Raw genomic sequence first — 10,831 nt, 5'->3', positions numbered from 1 at the left:
CAACAAAAAAACTAGAAATTGGTCACAAACAAAAACAATTATATGAGAGTCGATTACATGTAAAAAAAAAATAGCACTTATACCTTCAAGTAAATTTGCAAAATATAACTTTAAATTATTTACTTTACTCCTTAAAAGACAATATATTTATTTTTTATATTATTTATTTTATTTTAAAATATAAATTTTATTACTAATCATTTTTTATTTTAGAAAAAAGTGATTATTGTTATCTTTGTAAATCGGAAATGGTAGACATTTGCTCTTACATATCTTCTAGTACAATGAGAAATCAAATTTATATGTAAGTTCTTTTATTAAAAAAAAAAAAAAAAAAAAAGCCTTGTGTGTTGATGTTTGGCATATAAATTAGTTGTTTTAATTTTAGTAAGCTGGGTGAATATTTTGTTTAATTATGTTTTAGTGATGTTAATATTAGGTTAAATAGTTAATAATATAAGTAATGAGTTTTTGTAGGTATTTAGGTGACAAAAGGAAGTATTGGGATATAGGAGAATCAAGAGTGAAGAGGATATATCTAAATGACCCTTTAATTAATGCATGAACTACGAAGACAATATAATTACACATCTACATTAACTCTGTCTTTCAATGCGAGACATTTTTAGCATATACTAAAACAAACTTCCCGTTCAAACTGAAGAACAAAAGTGACTTGAGCTTTTCTTTGAACATCAAAGTTGGTCCACCTCTAATTTTTTTTTTCTTTTCAATTTCATCATTAGAAAAATTGGTAATGATTTCAAAAGTCAAGGGGGAAAAATACTGCAAATTCGCGTATCTTTTGCAAGATATGTGTATTCATAACTGAATCATCAGAGCAAGACTGATAAATTTAAGGACATGGACTTGGAATTCTCTCATCCATCACTAGACCATGTTCCCTAATAATTCACATATTCTTTTCTCAAGGAAATGCAGACACTTACTCATGGATCTAAATTAAAGAAAATCTCAAGTCAACATTACCAAACGTATATTTTAAGGCTGCCAATATTTTCTTTCTAAGTTGACTAATAAATATTAAACACTCAATAATATAACTTATTGTTTAGGATTTGTTAATTTTTTGTCTTAAGATTCCACTTATACTTGAATATTTTCATATTGAAATAAATCTCGATTGATGGGATTGTTTATAATTATAAAATTTAAAACAGCTTTAAAATTAGCCAATAAAAACCTTTAAAATTAAATTATAATAACTCATTTAATTATAATGTAATTTTAATGTACGTATAATTGTCTTTTGTTGTTTCAATATGGAAAGATACAGATACTCACTTAAAATAAAGGCACTATGAATAAGTAAATAAATAAAAATACTGAAGCAATCACGAACAAAATATCATTATTCTATCGAAGAGAAAAGTAATTCAACACAAGACGTTACATTATTAAGACGTTGATTATACGTAAAATATATAAATAACATTATGGAAGTCTTTGGAGGGCTTCTAGAATAATTATCATTACCTCTTACCGCCATTTGTCATGGATATTTTACTTACAGGGATTATACTGTATTTTAACATTATATGTATATGATCATTATTTTAAAATTATATGTTGGTCAATTCAAATCGAGGGTGTCAAAATGGTAAGTGCATGAAATACTCTAATATAAGTAAATTAGGATTTGAAAACGAGAAATACTATTTCATTCTATTTAAAACTCTTCCTAATTTATGCATTTTAATTTGGGCTGTCCATTACCTATATAACCTACTTTGCCACTGCTATTTGTGCAAGGTAATTTATGCTTTGTCAATCTTAAAAATTGAACAATGATGCATGAACAACTCGGGTTATTTGCACACTTTGAGGGAGTAAGAGATAAAAATGTAGAGAATGTACATGTATGTTATGTAAGAGCATGGATTCTCTATTGCCTCATTTTGGCAAGTTTTTCTCTCTAGCAAAGATTACATTTTTCAATGTAACATAACCAACTAAGGGCTCAAATCTTGCAAGATTTTGGCTGGAAGGAAAATTTGATGGAGAGGATGTTGATTTGACTTGTAATGTGATAAAATAATAGACAAATAAAAAATATCAAATAAGTGTTTATAATCAAGGAGTGTACATTAGAGTTATATCAAAGTTGATCTAGTCTAATGGGTTAATCAAACTTTTAAATTAGAGAGTTAAATGAATCAGGGCAAATTAATGGAGGGTTAGATGAGACTAGACCCATGTCCAGAAACTACTAAGTCTATTTAGTCTGTTTTCTTTTTTTAATACATAAAATATATTATATTCTGACAACTTAAATGAGTTTGCATTGTTCGACCTTTGAATCCAAGAATTTAATGTGAATGTCGTGGTATTTATTGTCAAAGACTTCACACATAATGTATGTATATTTACCAATATATGTAATCCTACATGGTTAGTTTACTTCTTTTAATTTCCTTCCTTCCTTATTCAAAAGTCCTGTGGTTTAGGGTACGTAGCGTTTAACCCACGCTGGTTGTGTTTCCTTCTAGAATTGGATACGCTGAGTCAATCTCATGATGCTCCATCTAGAAGCCTTTAATTTCCTCAATGATCCAACAGAAATTCAAGAACTCAGACTTCAAGCTCAACTTTTCGCTTGACTTCCAAATTAATAAATATCATGATCCACTTTATTGGTCTTTCAGTTTTGACAAAATTAACTAAAATATATATCTACATATTCTGCTATTATCATCATAACACTTAATTATATATATACAGATTACAGACAGTACTGCTCCTTACATATATATCTTCCATGTGTTTGTCATCACAAACATAATGTTAACCTAATTAGATACCAAACAAACAACATAAACCTGATTAGATAATGAATTAATATAGGAAAAAATAGTGTATGAAATATACATTTACTAAAGAAAATATGTAATTAAAACAGTGATAGCTAGCACCATTCTAATAGAAGAGTGAGTAGTTGAGTTGAATGAATAGTCGAGTCTACGTGAAAGTGAGCAGCAGCGATTATAATTTAATTTGTAATCCACTTCCACGTATACTTATAATTCAATTGTTAGTTGTCACCGTTTATCAGTTTTTTTTTATTTTTAAAATCGTCTTAACTGTTGTCGAATTGAAGTTGTTTAGCTACCTTTAATTAGCACTAAACAACAACAAACAGGCAACCAAATAACGAATTTTTCATGTTCAATACCTTTCTCTGTCTCTCAAAATTAATAAATCATAGTTGATTATGTATTTAACGGTTCACTAACTCTTAACCATAGTTGACAATGTATATTAGAATTGAACGAAGTTCGTAATTCTTTTATTTAATTCTTTTGGTTCTGAAATAACTAAGGGGTTGTTGGTAACAACTAAAACATTGCTCTATTAATTACTGTATGTAGACTATACACGAAGCTATTTTATTTATTTTTTATCTAGGTTGACTCGGATATATTGCAAAGTTGAATAAGAGTATTGAAATAAGTAGGAGAATTAAGGATTTTATGAATCGTCAATCTATCTCTGTGACATCAACACATACCAACCCACTCTGGACTTATTCTGAGCCAAAGGTAAGCTCCATCTAGATGTAGGTAAGCAAGGTATATGATCTGACCAGAATATGTTTGTGTCCACACTTTTTCTTTCTTCTTCTTTTTTTTTCTGTGAAGGATTGTTTCCGATAGTTATTTGGAGTAAGTTTTATAATTTCAATTTGCAGTTAGCTTTTTGCCTTTGAATTAGAGTATTCTTTTTAACCGAAAATTAAAAGACTAATTTCTATAAATATTAGAATCTATTTATTAGGTGACTGATATTTTTTAAACAAAATATTTATATATAAAAATTAACTAGATATCAAACAATAATTATATAGTTAAGAAATAAATTAGTTATCCATCAATTATACAAGACATTTAATCGGTTAATTTAGCGTTATAGCTAAGTAATTAATTGGAGCGATGTAAAGAGAGCAAAATATGTTTTGGACATAGTGACTAAGGAAAGGAAGAAGGAGACAAGACAGTGCCTAGGCAGCCGCCGCCTAGTTAGAGAAGTGCTTATATGTATATAAGACAAAGTCGGCTTTAAGTAAAACTCGAACGCATCTCTAATAGTAATAGTGAGGGGACAAAATGGATATACTCTTTTAGATACATGTTAATTTTTAATTAGAATTAGAAGTTTATTTTTAAATTTTGTATAATTTGTCAATATAAATTTTTATTGTGTTGGTTATTGAAATGCAATTTTAATTTTTACCCATGAACAATACAGCTAATTAAATTGTATTTAGGTTTCGTCTATAATGGAGTGACACTTAAAAAAAAATATATATATATATATATATATATATATATATATATATTATACTTATTATTTATTATTGATTATGACCAAATATAAATATATTTTTAATTTAGACTCATTTTAGCATAACTGTATAGCATTAGTCTTGTTGATACTATTTTGTTTTAGCGCAAAAGAAGTCTATGAATAATGTTAGGAATGAGCATTAATTATAGTATCGACGCCGACTTTATACAACACTAATACTAAATATGTTGAATATGGTGTGACAAATTTAGTCCCACATCGAATAAGTTTTTTTGATGTGGCCAAATTAGTCCCACATTGGATAGGTTTGGGAATGTGTAGTGCCTTAGGTTCTATATATAGAAACCCTTCCCTTCACTTTGAAATCATCCCAACTACAAGTTCATTTGTAACTTCTAAGGCTTGTAGTTTTCTCTTCTCTCTCTATTGTAATATTTCTTAGTGAAATATATTTGGTAGTGTCCGAGGAAGTAGGCATAATTGGCTGAACCTCGTTAAATTCTTGGTGTTCTTTCTTTCTTGTTTTGCTTTTTGGTTTAAAATTTGCTAGACGTTTCCGCAACAATTGGTATCAAGAGCCAGGTTATTTTAAGGAAAAAACACTATGCTCTGTGCGCTGTAGGTATTCTATAGTCGGCACATCAGAAAATTTTTCCTTAATCCTGGACCTATTTTTATTATTTGACATTTAACAAATTTTAAACACTCTTTTCGAATTGAGCTGAGATGGCAAACGAAGAAAATCCACTTAGAATTACATCATCAACTTTGAATGCTTCTTCAAGCATTTTGCAAAGAGCTGTTGGTGGGAATCCAAGGTTGATGGTAGAGATTTTCGATGGCAGCGGTCATTTCGGCATGTGGCAAAGTGAGGTTCTAGATGCTCTTTTTCAGCAAGGTCTAGACATTACAATTGAAGGAAAGAAACCAGAAAGTATGGGAGAGGAAGATTGGAAGACCCTCAATCGATTGGCATGTGGTACAATAAGGTCATGCTTATCAAGAGAGCAGAAGTATGCATTTTGCAAAGAGACCTCTGCTAGTAAGTTGATGACGGAGTTGGAGGAAAAGTTCTTGAAGAAAAGCAGTCAGAATAAACTTCACATGAAGAAAAGGCTGTTTCGGTTCACTTACATTCCTGGTGCCACAATGAATGATCACATCACTAGTTTTAATCAGCTTGTTGCTGATTTGTTAAACCTGGACGTGACTTTTGAAGATGAGGATCTTGCCCTAATGTTGTTGGGATCACTTCCTGAAGAGTTTGAGTTTCTGGAAACAACTCTACTCCATGGGAAGGTTGCTGTGTCTCTAAATGAAGTTTGTGGAGCCCTATACAGCTATGAACTGAGGAGAAAAGACAAAAAAGATAGCTCAGAGAAGGCTAATGAAGCTTTGGTTGCAAGAGGACGTCCGGTGATCCAGGCGAAAGGAAAGAAGAAGCGATCGAAGTCGAAGGCTAAAGTTGGGAAAGATGAGTGTGCCTTTTGTCGAGAAAAGGGGCATTGGAAGAAAGATTGTCCTAAACTAAAAAACAAAGGTCAATCTAAGACTGTTGCAGATTCAAATGTAGCTGAGTATGTTGATGACTCAGATTGTTCACTTGCTGTTTCTGGTTCAACCAGCTCTTCTAGTGCTTGGCTTCTTGATTCGGGATGCAGCAATCATATGTGTCCTAATCGAGAATGGTTCTATGATTTCAGAGAACTAGAAGAAGAAGTTGTTTATACAGCAAATGATGTTCCTCTTACCACACATGGGATTGGTTCTATTCGATTGAAGAATCGTGATGGAGCAATCAGAACTTTGAAGGATGTTCGTTTTGTCCCGAGTTTATCAAGAAATCTCATTTCTGTGGGAGCCTTAGAAGAGAAGGGTTTCAAGGTGCACGCAGAAGGTGGAGTAATGAAGATAATCTCTGGAGCTCTGGTGGTAATGAAAGGAGTTCGGAAAAATAATAGGTTGTACTATTACCAAGGTACTACTATTATTGGAACTGCAGCAGTGGCATCCAGTGACGAGAAGGAGTTGGAGTTGGCCAAGTTATGGCATATGCGGCTGGGACACGCTGGTGAAAGATCCTTGAATTTACTCATGAAACAAGGATTGTTGAAAAATAATCAGGCTTGCAAATTGGACTTTTGTGAGCATTGTGTCAAAGGGAAGAAGACAAGGGTGAATTTTGGAACAGCTATCCATGATACTAAAGGTATTTTGGATTATGTTCATTCTGATGTGTGGGGACCTTCAAAAACAGCATCATTGGCAGGAAACCACTACTATGTCACCTTTGTTGATGATTTTTCCCGGAGAATTTGGGTGTATGCAATGAAGACTAAGGATGAGGTGCTTGGAATTTTCCTTAAATGGAAAAAGAGGATGGAAACCCAAACTGGGCGAAAGATCAAGCATTTTCGAACAGACAATGGTGGGGAGTACACGAGTGATCCATTTAAGAAGGCTTGCGAAGAAAGCGGCATTGTCAGACACTTCACAGTCAAGCACACACCACAACAAAATGGAGTGGCAGAACGCATGAATCGAACATTGCTGGAGAAAGTTCGGTGTATGTTGTCCAATGCTGGATTGGGCAAACAGTTTTGGGCTGAAGCTGTTGTATATGCGAGTTATCTTATCAATCGCCTACCATCAAGTGCAATTGGTGGCAAAACACCACTAGAGAAATGGTTCGGAAAACCTGCTATAGATTATGATTCCTTACATGTATTTGGCTGCACTGCTTATTATCATGTTAAGGAGTCAAAATTGGATCCTCGTGCAAAGAAAGCAATTTTCATGGGGATTGCATCTGGTGTAAAAGGATATCGTCTTTGGTGCCTAGAGACCAAGAAGACAATCATTAGCAGGGATGTCACCTTTGATGAATCTACCATGTTGGGAAAGGTGACAACAGAACAAAAGAAGAATGGTACTCCAAAACGGGTGGAGTTTGAAAGGAAGATTGTTTTTCCAGCAAATGATGAAGAAAAAACTCCTATGGTAGATGAGGAGTCAGATGAAGAAGAGGTTCATATCCAAGAACCTCCACAGCAACTTGAATCAATTGCATTAAGAAAACCAAAGAGGACAACCATAATGCCTGCTCGTTATGTTGATATGGTGTCCTATGCATCTCCAGTTGCAAGTGATGACATTCCTACCACTTATATTGAAGCAGTCAAAGGTTCAGAAGAAGATAAGTGGAGAAGTGCCATGTCCGAAGAAATGGAGTCCCTTAGAAGGAACCAGACTTGGAAGTTAGCAAATCTTCCAAAGGGAAAGAAAGCAATTGGGTGCAAATGGGTATATGCAAAGAAAGATGGATTTCCTGACAAGTCAGAAGTGCGCTACAAAGCAAGGTTAGTAGCCAAAGGTTATGCTCAGAAAAAAGGAATTGACTACAATGAGGTGTTTTCTCCAGTTGTAAAACACTCTTCCATCCGTGTTCTGTTGGCTTTGGTGGCACAATTGGATATGGAACTGGTTCAAATGGATGTAAAGACGGCATTTTTACATGGAGACTTGGAGGAGGAAATCTATATGACTCAGCCTGAAGGGTTCAAGGTTGCTGGAAAAGAAAATATGTTTTGTAAACTTGAAAAATCGTTGTACGGATTGAAGCAATCACCAAGACAATGGTACAAACGATTTGACAAGTTTATGTTGAGGCAAAAGTACACAAGGAGCAAGTACGATCACTGTGTGTATTTGCGCAAGCTACATGATGGATCTTTTATATATCTTCTTCTTTATGTTGATGATATGTTGATTGCTTCCAAGAACAAAGAGGAAATTGAGAAGTTAAAAACTCAATTAAATGGTGAATTTGAAATGAAGGATCTTGGTGAAGCAAAGAATATTCTTGGCATGGAGATAAGTAGAGACAGAAAATTGGGAAGACTTTGTTTAACTCAGAAAGAGTATTTGAAAAGGGTACTAAAACGTTTTGGCATATCTGATGAATCCAAACCTGTTAGTACACCACTTGCTTCTCATTTTAAACTCAGTGCAAATTTATCTCCAAGAGATGCAGCAGAGAAAGCCTACATGTCTAAAGTTCCATATGCTAGCGCTGTTGGAAGCTTAATGTATGCTATGGTGTGTACAAGGCCTGACATTTCATATGCAGTAGGGGTTGTGAGCAGATACATGCATAATCCAGGAAAAGAGCATTGGCAAGCTGTGAAATGGATTCTACGGTACATTCGGAACACTGTAGATGTTGGTTTGGTATTTCAGCAGGAACAAGATGGTCAAAATGTGGTTGGATATTGTGATTCCAACTATGCTGGAGATCTGGATAATCGTCGATCAACTACTGGCTATGTTTTTACTTTGGCAAAAGCACCGGTATGTTGGAGGTCTACTTTACAGTCAACTGTAGCTTTGTCTACAACAGAGGCAGAGTATATGGCTTTGACAGAGGCTGTGAAGGAAGCAATTTGGCTTCAAGGGTTGCTTGGTGAATTAGGAATTCTACAAAAGCATGTGAAGGTGCATTGTGATAGTCAAAGTGCAATCATGTTGGCAAAGAATCAAACTTACCATGCAAGGACGAAGCATATTGATGTTCGTTACCACTTCATAAGAGAGATTATCGAAGAAGGTGGAGTGGCTATCCAGAAGATAAGGACCACAGAGAATCCAGCTGATATGTTGACAAAGGTAGTAGATTCAATCAAGTTCCAACACTGTTTGGACTTGATTAATATTATCAAAATTTGAAGACTGCATTGGTAGACACTATCAAAGATGAGAGATTTGAAAATATGAAATTTGCCAAGGTGGAGATTTGTTGAATATGGTGTGGCAAATTTAGTCCCACATCGAATAAGTTTTTTTGATGTGGCCAAATTAGTCTCACATTGGATAGGTTTGGGAATGTGTAGTGCCTTAGGTTCTATATATAGAAACCCTTCCCTTCACTTTGAAATCATCCCAACTACAAGTTCATTTGTAACTTCTAAGGCTTGTAGTTTTCTCTTCTCTCTCTATTGTAATATTTCTTAGTGAAATATATTTGGTAGTGTCCGAGGAAGTAGGCATAATTGGCTGAACCTCGTTAAATTCTTGGTGTTCTTTCTTTCTTGTTTTGCTTTTTGGTTTAAAATTTGCTAGACGTTTCCGCAACAAAATATTCATCTGGCAACGATTTTTTTAGTTTAATTAGCTTAAGGTATTAGCCACCGCACTAAACATTTATGTAGTTATGAATATTATTTAAAGTATTTAATTTCTAGTTGTTTGTAGTTATTTTAATTAGTTTTGTTAAGGACAAATTATTAAATATATTGAGATTTATTTAAGATATCAACTTTTTCTAAACAAATATTTTATATATATATATATATAGATCAACTAATATAATCAAACTCAATTCGGATATGTGAATTTAATTAATTGACCTGAAAATCACTCAATCATTTCGAATGATATAAAATAGTTTGAGATATCATCAATATAAATTATATATACAATAATATATAGATTTATATTGTTCAACTAGTAATTCATTTATTTATTAATTCAATACTTTAATAGAGTCAATGATCAATCTATTTTTGATATCATTACTTCAAAGTATTTGTTGAAAAATAATTTATTATCCATGTTAAATCTAGTTAGTTTTTAATTAGTTTTCTAATGCGTCTAATTTGTTACTAATTAAATAAGATTTTCAATTTTTCTCCCCCTCATCAATTTGATTGTCTAGAGAATGAAAATATGATTCATAGAAGTTTGTTAGAAGCACAAAGGAGAGCTTTTAAAAGAAAACAGAACACCAAAAATATAAAGTATGCAGAGAGATTAAAATGACAAGACAATAATATTGAATTAAGTTATATTTTCTATATATACATTGTGTTGGTGACATTAAAAGCTTTTATCAACTAAAAAGAACTTTCATTTTAATTTAATTGATTAGATATCATGTGTGATCCACATATACATGGTTAATATTAATAAAAAATATTTAAATAGATAAACTAATGTGATTAATATATAACAATTATAAAATTGTATCTTAAATATCCTTAACTCTAAAGACTATGATAGATAAAGTTTCATTTGAAGGGGAGATGCTTAGACGCCGCCAGATGCGAATGCAATGCATTCCCATAGTCTGCCAACATGAGTTGACGGCAAATTAACCTTGGCCCACAATATTTGTTTTCCATTTCACAGTCGCATCTTGAAAGTGATTGTTCATGTTCTCATTGGGATCGAAAAAGTAACCTCATACTTACCAATCAACGCATCTGCCGTTAGGACTTAGGAGTGTGAACAAATTCCAATTAATTTAAAACCACGAAAATTCGATCATTTTTTGAAAGAAAAAAAAAATCTCAACTAATCTACTTTATAAAATTAGTTCAATTATCTGATCTAATATTACAAAATGAATCGGTTCAATTTAATTTAATTTTTAAAAAAATTGACCCATATATAAATAAAAAATAGATAATTATATCACATCAGAACGATACACTTTTAAAATAATCTA

The sequence above is a fragment of the Cajanus cajan genome, chromosome 5, assembly GCF_000230855.2.
Source record: "Cajanus cajan strain Asha chromosome 5, NIPB_CcT2T_4, whole genome shotgun sequence".
NCBI lineage: Eukaryota > Viridiplantae > Streptophyta > Magnoliopsida > Fabales > Fabaceae > Cajanus > Cajanus cajan.
This window is presented reverse-complemented; position numbering follows the sequence as displayed.